The sequence below is a fragment of the Apium graveolens genome, chromosome 3, assembly GCF_009905375.1.
Source record: "Apium graveolens cultivar Ventura chromosome 3, ASM990537v1, whole genome shotgun sequence".
NCBI lineage: Eukaryota > Viridiplantae > Streptophyta > Magnoliopsida > Apiales > Apiaceae > Apium > Apium graveolens.
Window position 1 is genome coordinate 52,072,718 of NC_133649.1, and position 19,187 is coordinate 52,091,904.

Here is a 19,187-nt window from a genome sequence, read left to right on the forward strand (position 1 = left end):
AAGAATGTTGAGAATCTCACTAACAAGTATAGCAACATAGAGGCAAGTGTATAAAGAATTTAACAAGTTTAGGCCAAGACCACAGTTAACAAAACAAAACATGCAGGTAAACAAAATCAGTAACTGAAATAACGTAGAGAGAAAGAAAGATGTACCCGAAACCATAGCTTTCAACAGTGACTGAAATAAAGGTTTACAGATACAAAACGCCAAGAAAATGATTACAGCTGAGTCACCAGGCCTTGCTCGAAGTCCTGGCTGCTCTTGAAGAGATTATTGCCCCCTACCTGCTGCGTTTGGGATGTGCGCAATATCTCCACCAGGATAAAACAGCTCGGAGTTTATGTTAACAGCAGCAACAAAACCTCCACTTCGACCAGCACCTCAGTCGCCGGAAAATATCAGCACTTCAGTTCTTGTGGGAGAGAAATGCAGAGAGGTTGAAGAGAAGAGATGAGAATGTAGTGTGTTGTATATATTTATTCATTCAGTTTAGCCTCTATTTATAGGAGAGGAAAAATGAAACTGTCAACACACTTAATGTCTGAATTAAACTGCTTCATTAATAAAAAATAAAAATAAAAACTGATCAGATTTTGAATTCATTAATGAAAAAATCAAAACTGATCAGCTTTTGAATTTAAATTATTTGTAACAGCTTTTCACATTAACACCCACATTATTATCAGAACTTAAGTTAAGTTCTGATTTAACTCATCAGTACTTAAGTTCTGATTCGACTCATCAGTACTTAAGTTCTGATTCTGATATCAGAACTTGTTAAGTTCTGATTTTAATATCAGAACTTGTTACAGATCAGATTATTTGCAGGTTCAATATATTTATACTACTTAGCCTATTTCAGAACCCCGCCCAATAATCCAATCACCGATAAATAAATTCGAATTAAAATAATTCTCAAATAAATAAAATCCTCGCCTAGGTCGCCTCGCGTACGCGAGACGCCGAGACATTCGCCCAAATTGCCCTTCGACCCGACCCGGTCCGGTGCGGTGCGGTACGTGGCGGGGCGGGCGCGCGCGTGTGTGTGTGTGTGCGCGTGAAGCACACAATAACACAATGGACCATCACACACCTTAGTAGTTGTATACTACTCATGTGGGTAATACCATATAAAGCACACAACCCCCTTTATTTATTTCAATGTGGGACAAACATTCTCAAATTTTCCAAGCTTTTCCAAGCTACTTTCAACTCTCATTTCATATGGATTTCATTAAGAAAATTCTTAAAACCATACATGAAAATTTAAGTTCAAATATCATTGAACAATTTCCAATCATTAGATTTTAGGATTAACATCAAGAACATAATTAAATTAAGCTCTAAAATCCTAATTTTCTAACAGATGGATGATCAGATATAGTCCCGACGGATGACTCAATATAGTCCCGACGGATGATGATTTGACATCCATCGAGTGAGTAACTTATGTAACAATAAATCATGTAGCACATTTCTGCAAACACCTTTGTATAGATTCTGTAGTAGCATAAAAGTCATGTTGACTTTAATTAGATATGCAGAATAGGTTGATTAATTATAAATATAAGATGTCTTCTAATTCTGCATAAATGAAATGAAGTCAAGTGTCAAATAGCTACCCGACGGATGATCAACAAAGCTACCTGACGGATGATCAACAAGGCAACCCAACGGATGATAATCATGTACCCGATGGATGATCAATTCAAACATTTGTTGACAGTGACAACACAGTCACATGCGTCGAGTGTTTGAAAAAGGAATTTGGCAGCCTATTCAGCTGGGTTTTTGAGAACAAAGAAGCATTACCATTTCCATGCTATTCTGAAGATATTAAAAGATGCTGGAATATAGTAGTGAAGCAGCATGGTATTAGACTTGATATGTTTTATTTTATTATCTTGTCTTATTACTATGTAATCTTGGTGATATATAAACCAAGAGTAGCAAGTAGAACAACTAGAAGACTAAGCAAATACATTCTCAGAGAAACAATTGTCAGCTGAATCCTGTAGCATTTCTCTGTAAGTTTAGTTGTTCATATTTGTAAGTAGCTGCGAGCTATTCAAGCTTCACAGGGTTCTCTTGATATATATATATATATATATATATATATATATATATATATATATATCTGGTGGATACATTATATATATATATATATATATCTCTGGTGGATACATTCAAATCCACCAGAAAGTTTTTAAAGACTTGTATTTTTATTACTTGTGTTTTGATTTATCTAACTCTTCATTCCGCACTTTTCAAATCAAAAACTTATATATTATTAAGTTAGAACCAATTTTTATTAATCTCAAAAAGTAGAAAGAATTACATTCACCCTCCCTTCTGTAATTCTTGTTGTATTGTTAGGGACTATCATTAGGTTATAGAGAAGTCATTCGAGAACTCTAGAATGACTTATCGAGAAGTCATTCAGACTCCAGAGAGTACCGACGGATAAACAATATCTACTCGACGGATGAACTATATATCCACTCGATGGATGAATAACATCTACTCGACGGATGAGCAATATCTACTCGACGGATAAGCTATACATCTACTCGACGGATGAGCAATATCTACTCAACAGATAAACAATATCCACCGGGAGTAGAGAAGTCAGGAAAGCTACTCCAGAACTCAAAAAGATATCGACAAGTCATTCTTTCACTAGAGAACTCAGAGTTATCGACAAGTCTATATCCATTCGAGAATTCAGAGATGTCTACAAGTCAAGTGAAGTTATGAAGACTAGAGATCTCGATGAGCTGAAGACCTCTACAAGCCAAACTCATTATGGAGAACTAGAGATCTCGATAAGCCTTTGTACTTATCGAGATATCAAGTGTTCAAATGAATCAAACTGGAGATCTCTAAGTACAGTCTCAAAGTACAGAATTGCAGATCAGTTTAATATCCAAGATAAACAATCAACAAACAATCAAACAGGTGGATTGACAAGTCTACAAAAAGCAGCTTGAAGTGTGTACAAGATCAATGGCAAAGATTAACTGACAGAGGAAGATAAAAGTAAACACGGGATATTAAAGATATGCTAAGCCAGAAATGGAAGATTTGCTTTTCTATAAATAGAAATGACAAGTGACAGTTTAGAAAAGCTAATAGCATGTTTATTATCTACTGTGTAAACCAGCAGTTAACTGAGCTATAAAGTTATCACTGGTCCTCTAGTTAGAAGTAACAATTTAGATCTAAATTCTTGTAACACTCTCGAGAAGAAGCTGAGCTCTTTAAATTCGAAGAGCTTAGAAATTTTGTAGCAAAGCATCTTAATTTTTAATATAAAAATTAAGTGAGTTTCGAAGATCTGTGTTCTTTATTTTATGCAAGTTTAATTTCTGCATGAACACTTTTCTATACAAGATTTAATTTACTTTGTTCAACCATTATCTTTCAAGAAAAGCCTAAAATTAGAAAAATACATTCACCCACTCTGTGTGTGATTCTTTACCTAACACACTCTCTCTATCTCTCAATTCATGTTTAAAAATCAGATAGTTTAATCAGATAGTCTCTCTCTCTCAAACATACATACACTCATAAATAAATACTCTCAATTAATTTATTAGGCTTCTCAATCGAGTTCAGAGCTTGGAAATTAGGGCTCTAGTAATTCATCTTATTGTTTTGATGCTTATTGCCGAAGAAGAGCGCCTCGTTGTCATTCGCTTCGGTCCCGGTTGGGATGAAACTTGCACGCAAGTACTTCTATTTAAACCCTAATTTTACTTTCGACTTTTTTTATATCTATTTTCTTGTTTTTTGATTATTTATTTAATTGATTGCTAGTAAGGTTATTTATGATACAGAGTATACAACCTCATACATAGTACAAAGGAGGGGTGAAGGGAAGGAGTTTGAGTATTTGAGGAATGAGTTGAGGAAAATGGCTTTGGTTAATGGACGGGGTGTTTCAAAAGAAGTGTGGGTGCACGGTTTCTAAGATGGAAGGGTGGAATTTGAAACGCGGACGGAAGAATAAGAAGTAAGTTGCTTTTAGTAATGAGTACTTTTTTAAGAGGTATGTGAGTCTTAGATGTTAGTAATTTATTACTAACATCTAAGTGTAACTACAGCTAATCTTTGATAAATCTCCTAGTTGATGTGAAATTACCAGAAAGAGTATAGTAGCTCTTTTTGCGAGGAGGATAGGAAAACTTTGATTTAGAGAAAGAGGTATAATAGACCGCAAACCATGATTATATTTTTTCTAAGGTGTGATAATCATTTATATATTTCGCCTTTGAGGTAGTTTTCTCTTAGAAATGATTTTTTTAAGCAATTTTCTCTTAGAAAGTTAGAAAATCTAAATATTGAACCTATCTTGAGAATAATGTGACACTGGGGATTTATAAAATTGCTGCAGAAATTTCAATGTTCGATATCGTACCAAATCTTTCAATGTTCTTTAATATAATACTATAGATTAACAGTGTTACTTCCCGTCCCATGTAAATGACATTTCTAATAGATTAAGGGTATAAAAGAAATAGTTTTTGACATATTTGGAATGTTTTCTGTTTTGATAAGCATAAACAGTGTAATCCTTCTTTTCTACACGTAATCGGTGTTTGTTTGCTCTGGATTGCTGAATATTATAATGCATAGATTTTGAAAATAAATATGTCAACCTGACTACTGGTTATCACTGTATCTTTATTGCAGGCAACACATGTTGTAGCACAGTACGGTCAAACAACATTCCTTTATCACATTGTTACGAAGTGGAATGCGGATCCTGATGTTCCATATAATGATGGCAGAAGCCCATTATATTGGTATATATAAGCTCAACCCTGCATTTATTGATAAACTTGGTGGTGTGAAGTTACTCTGAACCAAAGCTTACCTGTAGAAATAAATTATTAGTTTGTTCATTAGAGATTTAATTTATTTAGTTAGGTGGAAAGAGCAATATCTGGTCTGGATTATTTTTACAATTTCTCTTCAATACCGGTAGAAATTACATACATGTTTTCCTTTAAGTAACCTCATGTAAATTGTAATGCTTAACAATGATAATTATCAATTTCTGAAAAAAAATGTAGGGCTCCATATAAAGGGTTTGCTGATAGTATACGCCTTCTTCTATTTTTGGACGCATATAGGGGACGCCAGGACAAGTAGGGTATATGTTAAAGCTCTGCCTTCGTATCTATAATTGATTTATATTGCATGTCTTTATAGCCAAATTGGTTATTTAAGTAAGCCAATGATCTGTTGTACACCATAAATTTGTTATTTCTTACAAATTTTTTAATTCATATCATGAATTTAGGTTGTATGCCCCTTCATTGGGCTGCTATTAGAGGGAACCTTGAAGCGTGCACGGTATTAGTGCAGGCTGGAAAGAAGGAAGATTTGGTTGTGACTGATAACACTGGCCTTACACCAGCACAGCTTGCTATATTTAAAGGACCTCATTACTAAAATATGTTAAATAGCTTCTTCTGTTGGAATTTTACTATAAGATATAAATTCTGATTGATTTGTCTTAAAGTATTTAATACAATTTCATGGTTTTTTTCGTTAAACAACCTTTCAAACATTCTCTGTCCATTTTAACAGCTTTACAAAGGAAGATTAGATAATGGAACTTTCATTACTGTTCGAGCTCTGCCTTTATTTAGAAAGTATTCAGTTCAAAATCTTAAACTTCGATTGGATTTACTATCAAAACTTCGCCACCCACACCTTGTTGGGCTTCTAGGCCATTGTATTGATGGAGGGCCACAAGATGATTCTACTGTTAGCAAAGTCTTCCTTGTATATGAGTTTGTGCCAAATGGGAATTTTCGTGCTCACCTCTCAGGTCAATGGTACAGTTTACATACTATACCAGCTCGCACATATATGCATTTTGTTAAATTTAAAAATCATCATTCTTATATCTGGTAGTGGACAACAAAGTGAACAATGTTATAAAGGGATGTTAGGGCTCTAAAGGATCGAATCTTGCTGAGTACATGCGTGTATGTTATTTAAAGGAATCTGATTACATGCGTGTATGTTATTTAAAGAGCTAAATACCACATCGATCTTTGTTTCTAGACTTATGTACCTAAAATTCTTTGTATTAGGAGTGATGAAAGAGTGATTATAAGAAGGTCTGAAGAAGGGTTTTATATCACACACACAAATAGGGCATGTTAGTTAGACACATAAGCAGTCTGGAATGTTTCTTCACCTAGAACTATATGTAATTAGAATTTCAATTTCCTAAGTTCATAATTTATCTAACTTTGCAGAAAGTTCTCCAGAAAAGGTTCTCAAGTGGTCAGATCGCTTAGCAGTTCTGATTGGCATTGCAAAAGCTGTGCATTTTTTGCATACTGGGGTATATGCTACCTTCAACAATCGCTTAAAAACAAACAATATATTACTTGATGACCATCGTATAGCCAAGCTGAGCAACTACGGGATTTCCATAGTTACTGAGGAAATAAAAAAGCTTGAGGTTTACTTCTAATCTTAAATCATATAATTGGGAATATGCAGCCATATCATGGGCAAAGAGTATCAGTCATATATTGGGCTAACGTTATTACTTTATTTTATTTTATTTTGCAGGCAAAGAAAGAAGGCTCTAAGTCATGGTATGGTATTAAAGTCTTTCCATTCACCCTACGTAAACTCTCAATAGAATTCTAGGACTTCAATTTAGTTGCAAAAATCACACCTTGGAGACTCTGATATTGGATGCTTCTCTAATAGTCACAATTTGTTTGTTAAACATTTCTGATGTTATGCCAACTGCATTATATATGTACAGATATAACTCAGTTTAATTGTTTGACAGGCATAAATTGAAGTCAGAGGATGAGTTCTTATGTTCTTATACATGGTCTTCTTCGATGAGAGCAAGGAATTATAAATTTTGCATATCAGTATGGCTGTTACGGTTCAGTAACTTTCTGATGATGTATGCAGTATGTTTGGTTACTTCTTAATATCTTTAATTACTCAAGTTAACGGCTCCATAATCATTATAAGTTGTATTAGTTGACTGAATTGCTTTTTTTATCTTGTTTTGCTGATGCACTTGGTTTCTCAGCCTCACTGCAATACTGATTTTGTTTAAATATTTGTTTACAGGGGCTGATGCAGTTTTTGCTTCATTTTTGCTTGATTTATGTTGTTGCAAGGGTTTATATTCGAGTGTTGGGTTCGAGTGGACTGCTCATCTCGGTTTGTATCTCGGTTTGTGTGTATCCCGAGAGCAGTAGTATTTTTGTGGTCTTTTCTTTTCTTCTGTTCAAATTTGAGTGGATCAGGGAAGACTTTTTCTATAGGTTGTTGTTGGGTCATATGGGCCACGGATGTCTTTGGGCTCTCTTTTTTGGAGATGGTGGGTTGGTGTTTGTTTTTATATTGCTAGTGGGCTTTTTGGTTAAGTCTTTTAGCTTTGCCTTTCTTATTTTAAGTTAGGTTTGATTTTTGATGTAATTTATTTTTGTTTTTTGTTTTTTCTCTTTGTTTTTCTTAAGGCCTGTTTTTAGAAAAGTTTTGAGAAGTGACTCGTGTAAATTCTTTCTCTTTTATATATTTTACGAGGCTTAGACCTCATTTACCCAAAAAAAACTACCAGAGTATTAAAAAAGAATGTTACAATAAGATATAAAAATGTTACCAAAAGATTGAATTGAGTGTTACAATAGCAAATATGGTGTTACAAAAGAGTCCATTCCAACATATTTTTGGTGTTACTAAAGGGTAAGGTATGTTGTAACAGAACTGTGGTTACACCTTCAACTTGTTACCATAGAAATAGAAAATGTAACTATATGTACTCTATTGTAACAAATTGAGAGGTGTTACCAAAATTTCAAAAGTGTGTAACCGTAGACACCTATTGTAGCAGGGGCAAATCTAACACCCCCAAACTTTCAAAAAATGTAACCGTAGCCCGTTTTTTTGCTTTAGGTAACACTTTTTGGCCATTTTAACACTTTTTTTTGGTGTTTCTACAGGTCAAATATGGTGTAGTGAAATGGAATGTGGCAGCCTATTTATAGGTTTTAGAGAACAAAGAAATATTTTCATTTCCATGCTAAACTGAAGATATTCAAAGATACTGTATAGAGAAAATGAAGAAGCATAAAATTAGACTAGAAATATTTGGTCTTATTTGTTTGTCTTTTTATCATGTAACTTGGTGATATATAAACCAAGGGTAGTAAGTAGAACGATATTGAAGTCAGTAAGCAATTACCAGAGAAATAGAAAAAACTATATCTGTAAAGAATTTCTCTGTTCTTTGCAAGTTCAACTTATAAACAGCTGTATGCAAATCTTGCATCACAGAGTCCTCGAATTTATATATATCTCTGGTGGAAAAGTTCAATCCACCAGAAAGTTTTTAAATACTTGTATTTGATTACTTTGTGTTTGATTTCTTCAATACTTTCATTCTGCACTTTAGCTAAATCAAACACGGTTATATATTTAAAGTAGAACAATTCTTAAAATCCAAAAAGTAGCCAGAATTACATTTAACTCCCCTTCTGTAATTCTTTGTTATATTATTTAGGAATAAGATGAAACAGAAGTCAGTTCATCCAGTAATCAGGTAATCACCACTAATCTAGCACATTTATCTAAAGCTGAGTGTAATGATGCTATAAATAACATGTCTACTGAATTATATCATCTGCGTGTTACACTCAAATCTCTCACTAAAGAAAATACTAAAATTAAAGAGAACAATTTGTTTTTAAGTGAAAGAAACAATGTGTTAGAAACTCAATTTGTTGAGTTTAAAAAGCTGAAGATGGAGTGCAAGATTGCCAAAGATGAACTAACTGAATCCTTAAAGAAAGAGGATATTTTAAGAAAACAACTTGAACGAGAATATGTAGTATATAAGGTATGGAAATCATCTAGAGATGTCTATGCTCAAATTACTAAAGTTCAAGGTGTAGAGTCCTTGTGTGATGAAGCCTAGAAAAAGAGTAAGGAGAAACTGAATCCCAACTTGGAAGAAGGACTTTCAATGGATGTGGATTCGACAGATGATGAATGTTATCCGTCGAATGATCAAAAGAATTATCCATCGAAATACAAGGAACCACATCCGTTGAATGAAAGAAAGCCAGTTAGCAAATCATAGCTAGCTAAGTTAAATTAGAAATATGGATATTTTTCAAGAACTTTGTTCCAGGAGAAACAAGTCAAGTGAAAAAGTACAAGAGAATCAATGTAGGGCGTCTGTCAATCAAGCAATTAAATGAAAGGTTGGAGAAAATTGAAGTTAAAGCAGAATCAAAATGGAAAAACAATAGGAATGGGAAAGTAGGGATTAACAAACATAACAACTACACACCTGATAAATATTCACCTAGAAAAATCTGTGTGAAATGTGGTAGTGTTAATCATTTGTCTGTTAATTGCAAACTTGTTATGCCTGAACCTATGTTTGCACCTTCTTCATTTCCTAACATGCCTACAATGCTTGTGAATGTTATGCCTGCACATAATTTGAATGCACACTTTGCTAATATGCCATTTGCACAAAATCCTTACTATGTTGCATTCAGTGTGCCACAAATGCCATTTAGCATGCCTTACTGGAATAACATGTTTACACAGAATATGCCTTTCCATATTAACCAACCTGTGCATGATAATTCTGTAATGATGAATGGTTTTAAAGGATCTACTCAATTGACTAAGGATGAATCTCAGATACCTAAGTCAAATGAAGAAAAACCTAAGAAACCTAAGAAAAAGGCTAACAAAACAGGACCCAAGGAAACTTGGGTACCAAAATCAACTTGATTTGATTTTGTTGTGTGCAGGGAAATAGAAAGAATCTTTGGTATTTGGATAGTGGGTGCTCAAGGCATAAGACTGGAGGTTATACCCTGCTCACTGAGTTCATGGAGAGAGCTGACCCAGGTATCACTTTTGGAGATGACAGCAAGGGTTATACTGTGGGATATGGCTTGATTACTAAAGACAATGTCATCATTGAGGAAGTTGCCCTGGTGGATGGACTCAAGCATAATCTGTTGAGTATCAGCCAGCTTTGTGACAAGGGCAACTCAGTAACATTCAATTCTGAAGCCTATGTTGTGACCAACAAGAAAAACAACAAAGTGGTTCTCATTGGAGTGAGAAAAGGAAATATTTATCTAGCTGACTTCGGCTCATCAAATGTAGAATCTGTCACTTGTCTCTTCAGCAAGGCAAGTCAAGATGAAAGTTGGCTATGGAACAAGAAGTTGTCCCATCTTAACTTCAAGACTATGAATGAACTAGTCAGGAAAGATTTGGTAAGAGGCATTTCTCAAGTGGAATTCTTAAAGGATGGATTGTGTGATGCTTGTCAGAAAGGAAAACAGATCAAAGCATCATTCAAAAAGAACCTTGATTCAACAATTGAAGAACCTTTACAAATACTACACATGGATTTATTTGGACCAGTCAATGTGTTGTCCATATCAAAGAAAAGATACTGCCTAGTAATTGTGGATGATTCCTCAAAATTCTATCGGACATATTTTCTAAAATCCAAAGATGAAGCTAGTAAAATCATCATCAATCACATAAGACAAGTCAACAATCATCCTGATTTCAAAGTTAGAAGAATCAAGAGTGAAAATGGAACTGAGTTCAAGAATTCTGTGATGAGATTGTTTTATGAAGAAAATGGAATCATGCATGAGTTTTCAGCAGCAAGAACCCCACAACACAATGGAGTGGTGGAAAGGAAGAAAAAATCTCTTATTGAAGTTGTAAGAACAATGCTAGAAGAATCAAAGTTATCAACATATTTTTGGGCAGAAGCTGTAGATACTGCATGCTACACTCAGAATATTTCTTTGGTTAATCAAGCAAAGTGCATGACACCCTACCAGTTGTTCAAGAATAGGAAGCCAACATTAAACTTTCTTCATGTCTTTGGCTGTAAATGCTATATCTTAAGGAATCAAACTGATCAGCATGGAAAGTTTGATGCCAAAGCAGATGAAGGTATTTTTGTTGGATATGCAGTTGGAAAAGCATACATAGTTTACAATCTCAGAACCAACATTGTTATGGAATCTGTACATGTTATGTTTGATGATAAAAAGATTGAATGACTGCAAGATGGAGATTTCCATGTAAGCCTCAAATTTGATAATATTAAGATAATTTGTGATGATAGAGATGATGAAAGTGATCAAGAAACAACATCTAAGGAAAATATAGAAAAATCTAGAACTAATGAAGCACATAATTCAACATCCGTCGAAAGACCAAGTGCATCATCCATTGAAAGACAGTCTGCATCATCCGTTGTAACGCCTGAGAAATATTATGTAATTTATTTTATCAATAAATAATCATTATGTGAATTTTATGTGAATTTTGGTGAATTATTTGATGATTGATATTAATATTTGAATGTGTATTTCTAATAAGAAGTTAAATGTTTTAATTATTAATTATCCATAATTAAATCTAGATAATTTTAGTATTTTTCTGGTAATTTTTGGAATATTATATGATTTTATAAGGATTTATAGAATTAATAGCGATTATTTTTACGTAATTATAAAATTACTTTTTAGAATCAAAAATCATCCCACGTCAATCGTTTTTGCGTTTTTACAACCCGAAACTCCTCCGAAAACTCCTTAATAACCTAATCTGATAATTCTGAACACTTTCCGTGTTTTGACTTTTTCGATCCGGTGTACGGTTTGACCTGTACGAGTCCCGGTATGAAATTTTCGATACGCAAATCATTTTATATATCGATAAGAATCCATATTCTCAAAAGGCGAGACATTATCACCTTAATTTCGTATAAAGTATTTTATAGGAAGCTCTGTTTTGATAATTATCCAATTCTCGTATTAAAATCGTATCGTCTTTTTAATTACTTAGCAGCTAGGTAACCTATTTTCGGATTCGATATGTAAATATAATTATCGAATTATTAATAAATAAAATGTGTGATGGGTCTGTCGGCTATGTGTTGCTGTATTATTAATTGTTTGTGATTTGTTGGACGTGAAGATTAATTTTATAAATTAATTATCGAGATGTATGAATTTAATTCATTTTAAAGTGATTTTATTGATTATTTATTCTCGTAAATGTTAAAATTGTTTTAAAAATTATTTTATGCTTTCATAATTTCAATGTTTATTTTTAATAGTTTATAAAATTCATAAATTAATATTTTATCAATTATTTATCTTTAAATAATTTTCTGATTGCATTTAATCGTAAAATCAGTATTCAATCCCAAAATGTTCCAAAAATCATGCAAATTTTATTTTATTAAGTTTGGAATATTTAAAGAATTTCAAAATTATTTCGGAAGCTTTCTGGCTTTTATTAACCTACACATTTATTCGTTAAATTATAAAATGCGGGTCTGAATGCGCGTTCCAAAAATGATTTTAAAATTATAAAAATTTTATGATAATTAAATTTTAATTATCTCGAGAATTTTAAATTTGTTCTGAGAAAATTCCGGATGAGTGTTCCCGTAAACTATTTATTAAAGACGTTAGTTGCGGTACGAAACACGAAATATCAGGGATAAAATGAAATAAAGAAAACGAAGAATTTTTTTTTATTAATTAAAAACCCCCCTATAGTCGGCTGCCCCCTTTCTTCCCCGTTAATCTCGAGTCTCTCTCTCTCTCTCTCTCTCTCTCTCTCTCGTTTAATGTCTCTCTATTCCTTATCTCTCTCCTCTTCCCTTTTCTCTCTTTTCTTGTTTCTTTTCCTCTCTTTCTCTTCTGGTCTTTGTCCCGTTGCTCTGTTCCGCCGCGGTGATTTGTTCCAGTGAGTTTCCGGTCATAACTCCGGTGGTTGGCCTGAATAATCCTAATTCTTGTTTTCATAGTACGTATGTATATATATGCACCCTCGTGAATATATGTGTGTAACTACGGTGTGTTGTGTCCGCTGTTTCATCTCCCCATCGCCGTCTTCCCTTGATTTTTCCGGCGAGGGCGTTGCGGGGACGTGTGTTTAGCATTTTTGTGTAGCTGTTGTGTGTGTATTAAGTGCGTGTGTGTGTAGCGTGTGTGTGTAACGTGTGTGTATTGAGTGTGTGAGTGCGCAGCGGCGCGTGTATAGCTGTGAAGGTGTGGTTCTGTGTTGTGATGTTTGCCAGTGACTGTGGTTCGAGTATCTGTTTAATTCCATTTTACTGATCATACTTTTATTTTCTGCAGAAAAACAATTTGATTGGGATTCGTGAAATAAAAATAAATATTTCGTGCAGGAAATTAATAATAATTAATCGGTGGAATTCGTATGGAAACCCGAATTTATCGGGCACCGACGAATTTTACCGCCTTCGGCGATGAGCCTCGGCGAGCCAACGGTGGGCGATGATGATTTTTATCCGAGTCCTACAAATAAAATGCAAAGTACAAATAAAAATTATAAAATGCGAATTAAAACGAAAATAAGAGTATTAATTGATAATTATTTTAATTGGTGTGTATAAATTTGCGAATTAATATTGTGAACTGAAATCGGTGGTTGGGAATTGAATTGTAGTTGGTTTGAAATTGGTTGTGATTGATTTGACGTCCGGATGTTCGACGGGTAGGCCGATAAACAAAGGAGACGCTGCCCAATTTGCGGGAAATTAATTCCGAAAATACGGGAACGTAACCTATTATTATCGGAGACGTCGAATAACCATATACAATTATATTATATGAACTTGACTGCGATTGGGACAAGATAATTTATAAATAATCGATTACCCTGTTTTTCGAGAAAAAATGACAAAAATAGCCGATTTTTGAAAAAATTTAACAAAAATAACCATTCTGAAAAAAGTGGCCAATTTGTTGTTGATCGCCATTAACGGCATTCTCTTTCGAAAGGTTTTATAATTCTGAAACCGGACAAAACCCTGATTCAGGAGATGAATCGGGAAGTCGCTGGTCACTTTTGGGTTTATAGTTAAAGGCTGGTGATGTAACGACCGAGAAATTACGTTTGTATTATATTATAATAATGATAAATGATGTGTATTATTATGTGATTAAATGTGTTAAGTCATTAAACCCTAACTGTTATGTGTTATGTGTTGCCTGTTTTGATCCAAAAGTGTTTTGGATATTTATAGAGCATTTTATCGTCAGTTATATATTTTATATCAAAACCCGTACAGCTTAAAACTATGTTTTAAAAGCCCGTATTTCAAACAAAATTATTGGCCCTATTTTATTTAAAATGCCCTATACCATATCGCTATTCTGAACCCTTAGACGTTTTACAAATTGACCTTTTTCGCGAAAAACGACTTTTCCGGACCCCTTCTATAATAACCCCAATTTTTGGAGATTTTTGAAACCCGTATGAATAGTAACTTTTGCTGACAATGCTGATTAAGAAAAATTATCAGACCACGATATATAGGAGTACTGTTATGGAAATTCTAAGATCGTATTAGTATTCCATAAAGAAAATAAGTATATGTAAAAGCTGTCGGATTTTGAAAACGAGCACTTTTATTTTTCCCCGAGATTTCCACCAGACATTAAGGGATTTAAGGAATTAATATTAAGATGAAGGATTTTAAATTCAAGGATTATAAAGGAGAATTAATTTAGGTATTAAAAATACCAAGAAGATTTTATCAATAAAACCATTAAGGTATTTAACCAAACGATCAACGAGATTGAGTGATAACCGGACAAAGAAATGAATAACGACTCTTGTAAATACCTTTGCAAGTGGCAAGGCAAGTGGATGGTTGATCAAACAAGAAACCAAGTGATAGTTAGGAAGGAATGGCTAGTTAATTATATAGTTAACTAGAGATGATCTCATCTCACCACAAATCACCAACACATGGCAAATGGTGAGATCATCTTCCACTAACTCCTTTGTTTATTATTAACCTAGCAAAATATCAAGACAACCCATCATTATCCACCACATTATTCCACCAACACAAGAAAGCAAAAGCATTTCCTCCCCCATTTCCATTGCTCTCGGCCAAAACAGAACCAGCACACTAAAACTGCTGTATCTCCTTCATTTCTCACTCAAATATTATGTTCTATAGCTCATTGGAAAGGTATTGAGATGGCCTACAACTCTTGTTCACAAGTCTCGTCCAAATAATCATGGTAAGACCCTCATTTTTTACAGTCCTTTAAATCGGACTTTTAGAAACTTCAAAGCCTAACTTTGTGTTCTTGATTTCTTTGGAAAGATCAAGCTTGTAGGAGGCTCCCTAAGGCTTCCTAGCAACTTAACACCTCCCAAGGAAGGTATAAACTTCAAACCCTAGCCTTTACTTTATTTGTTAGTAAGTTTAATGGTTGGTTTTGTGAAATGAGAAGCATGGATTGTGATTATTAGTAGTTTGGTTTGATTTGGAAGTGTTTTGGTAATTGAAGCTTGATTATAGTTCATAGGTCTTGATTGTGGTTGTTTTGAGTTGAAAACCTTGGAGATTATGGACTGATGTGGTATGGTTTAGGTGAATTTTTGTTGTATTGATGGTTATGAGTTGGTTGGTGGTTAATTGGAGTAGTTTAAACATTGGTAATCGCGTAAATATAGCCGTCGTAATGTCCAATTTACTTTAGACTGCTTTTGTTCATAACATTTGGACCCGAGAACTCCCTGCTAGATTATGACCATTGCCATTTTTAGATATTTCATGTTACGAGCTTCGTTTTGATATGTAGTTCGTTTGATTCCGATGTACGGTTTAGGAGAAACGACCATTTTAAGTAACGGCGTTTCGCGAACGAAACTTTCCCCCTCTCCTTACTTTGAAACATAGGTTAAAGACCAAAAAGGGTTAATTAGTGTATGAAACAATTATGGTAAGAGTGTTAGGCAGTTGGTAAGACACTCGCGAAGGAATCGCCTTAAAACTTGTAATGGTTAAATTATAAAAAATGGTGGAGCCGAGGGTACTCGAGTGACTTAAGAGAATCAGTAAGCGCAAAGCGAGCGTTAGAGTCTAAGGTAGTTAGAGTATAGATTTACAAGTGACTTTGGTTTAATTCCAACTTACTTATTGTTTATAGGTTACCAGACTCGTCCTGAGCCTTTTATCACCCCCAGTCGCTCAGGCAAGTTTTCTACCCGTTATACTGTTGTTGTGATGTATATATGTATATGCATTATCTTGTGATAGATGCATGTTGGTTAATTAGCAAATTTTGCGATATATTGAAGCATGCTGATATGGTATATATATGCATGCCTGTTTCGTATTCTTGCCATATATATCTGTTGGTTCAGTTGATAATACCTATGCTAGAGAATAGCGGTAATTTGCATATACCCTTAGTATAGGGACCCAAAGGTGAAAACATTTTCTAAAACCGGGAGTCGAGGATCCCGAGTAGATTTTATATATATATTTATTTATATATATATATATGGTTATAGTTTTCAAAACTATTAATCGAATAAGGTTTATTCGATAACTTTATTTTATTAATGAATATTATCTTGAATATTCATTCGAGGACTTATGACTCCTTTATATTATTTATTGAATATTACTTGGATATTCATTTGAGGATGTATGACTCCTTTATTTTATTTAATGAATATTATTTATAATATTCATTCGAGGTATTATGACTCAGCTTATTATTTAATGAATATTATTTCGAATATTCATTCGAGGGCTTATGACTCAGCTTATTTATTTATTGAATATTATTTCGAATATTCATTCGAGGGCTTATGACTCAGCTTATTTTATTTATTGAATATTATTTGAATATTTATTTGAGGATCTATGACTCCGATTATTTGCTGAGATATATTCTTTATTTTATTAAAGAATAAGGTGTCGATAATCAAACTCACTTTTGATTATTCAAATAAAGATAGTACTTTCGTATAGGTATATCTTTGGATATTTAATATTCATTTCAAGTATAAGTTTCAAAACTTCTACTTCAATTATTTTTATAAAGATTATTCTTTATGGAAATATTATTTAAATAATAATATTCAGATATTTTCTAATATATTGAGACTGATTTATTTTGTTAAATCAGCATCACTCCAAACATTCTTAAAAATGTTTTGCGAGTCTTCAAAATGATTTTTTAAAAGTTAGAGCGGATCCCAAAACTCATTTTTATATTTAAGATCCTCCTTTCGAAGGGGATTTAAATACTCGCTCAAAACCTGAGGGATCCGGCTCTGTGGTGTGTTTTATATTCGCAACAAGGTTGCTGTTTTGTTAAATGAATCGATTACTTACCCAACACTCGGGAAGTAAAATTCTTGGAACAAGTTAATCCATTAACAGGCATCGCCTGGGAAATATCGGTGAGTTCTCCTTTCCAACTAGATACGACTTCTTGGTGGAGCCGTATCAACAAGTTTCTACTTGGGGAAAGGGGGAACGAGCTTTACGTTTCAGAGTCATGGATTTCATCTGAACTAGGAGTGGCGTAAGTGGTCGAGTGGCGCCGGCCCAGCCTTATTATATTGGCCCAAATGGCCTGGAAGTTCCGCTAAGGCGGTCCATTCCTTAGGAGTTCAGTGTTCGGTTGACAAGTAAATCCGACAGGTTCTCCTCTACATGTAGAAAATGGTGGGGTTGCACTACTACGACTGATCATCGTAAGTGGTCTTCCTGGCGCGGCAAACTCCCGTAATGAGTTCATCATCCAATTGGATATTTCTGCAACACTACCCAGAGCACTTCGATAGAAAGACTACGGTTGAGCGATTGTTGAGTGTTGGCAGGGTCAAGTTTTCAAAATGATGTTTGCATCAAATGAAGTATCTCGTAACTTCATTTTATTTTGATGATATTTTAAAGATTTAATCTATTCAAATCTGGTCTTGTAGTCTCATCTACGTGATGAACTTTTGAAACTAATTATAACTTGAACGGTGGTAGTTCAAGTAGTATTTGGAAAAGATATAAGTATATTGGAGTATCTTGTAACTTCATCTTTTAAACTTATATCTAGTAAATGATTATCTTATGCATGACAAAGATTTTCAGAAAAACGTTGAGACAAGGTTAGATATATGAGATCACCTTGCAACGATATTTTTATACAGTTATACACTGGAACTCTGTGTATATTATGCATGGAAGAGGACTTCCAAGATTTTGAAAAGTATATATGTATATATACTGAATATTTTGCGACTTCATCGCATTAAGATATCAAACTTGGTTCATTTCTTTTGACCAAGACTTTCATGAGTACTATGAGAAGGCTCATATATTGTAAATTATTATACATATTATTTTGGTGGGCTTGCTGCTCACCCTTGCTTTCTTCTTTCATCACACAACATCAGATAAACAAGATGAACAGGACCAAGCTCCCAATTCGCGAGCGGATATGAAACGTTCTGCAGCTTCCTATAGGCATTGAAGTCACTGTAGCTAAGGTGGGAACTACCAATAGACTAGGCTTCAACTTTTGATGTACTAAAATTATGTATACTTATGAATTGTAATAATGGCAAAGAAAATGTAAATTTATTCAGAAAACCTTTTAAGGTGTATTGGCAGATAATTGTGGAATAAAATGACTTGTGATTATTTTTGGATGTTCATCTCTGAGACTATAACATGTGGTGTGTGTGTTTATTGTGGGGTCACAGTACAGAGTAGTTGATTAATTATTAAGATTGGGTGTTATTAAGGGAAATGGAACTCGTGACAACCCGGATCCCCGACCCCGGATTTGGGGGTGTTACACCTTCGGGTACCAAAAACCCCACAAAAATTTCATTTTGATTTTTATATGATCATGAAATTATCATATATCATTTTTCTTTGTATTTTTCTAATATTCACAATTTTTGGGATTTTTTAGCATTTATTTTGTATTTATTGGATATTTAAAAATTCAATATTAATACCCAAAAATTATAAAAATTGGGGCCAAATATTTTTATTAGGAGTGTAATTAGACCCTTAATTTTACTTAGGGGTATTATTTTCATAAATATAAAAACCTGATTTACTATTAATTAAATTAGTTAATTATAATTAAAAATCAGAAAAATAAAAAAAAAATTAGAAAGGGAATTAGGGTTAGGGTTTGTGAAGATCAGAGCAGGAGGATCAAAGTCGAATTTCATCGTGATTCCGTAGTCCAAATCGTTAGTGTAAGTACTCGTTTTGAAGCTTATGATCTGTAGTTTTCGATTATGTAATTGTTTTTGAT

General features: G+C 33.7%; 1 long non-coding RNA gene across 1 annotated transcript; it reads left to right on the forward strand.

Moving 5' to 3' along the window:
• The first annotated feature begins 6,208 nt into the window (after positions 1–6,208).
• LOC141710715 (uncharacterized) lies at positions 6,209–7,517 on the forward strand. Its single transcript, XR_012571027.1, has 4 exons — positions 6,209–6,490; positions 6,604–6,629; positions 6,833–6,955; positions 7,129–7,517. It is a non-coding gene; the product is annotated as an uncharacterized LOC141710715 (long non-coding RNA).
• The last annotated feature ends 11,670 nt before the right edge of the window (positions 7,518–19,187 follow it).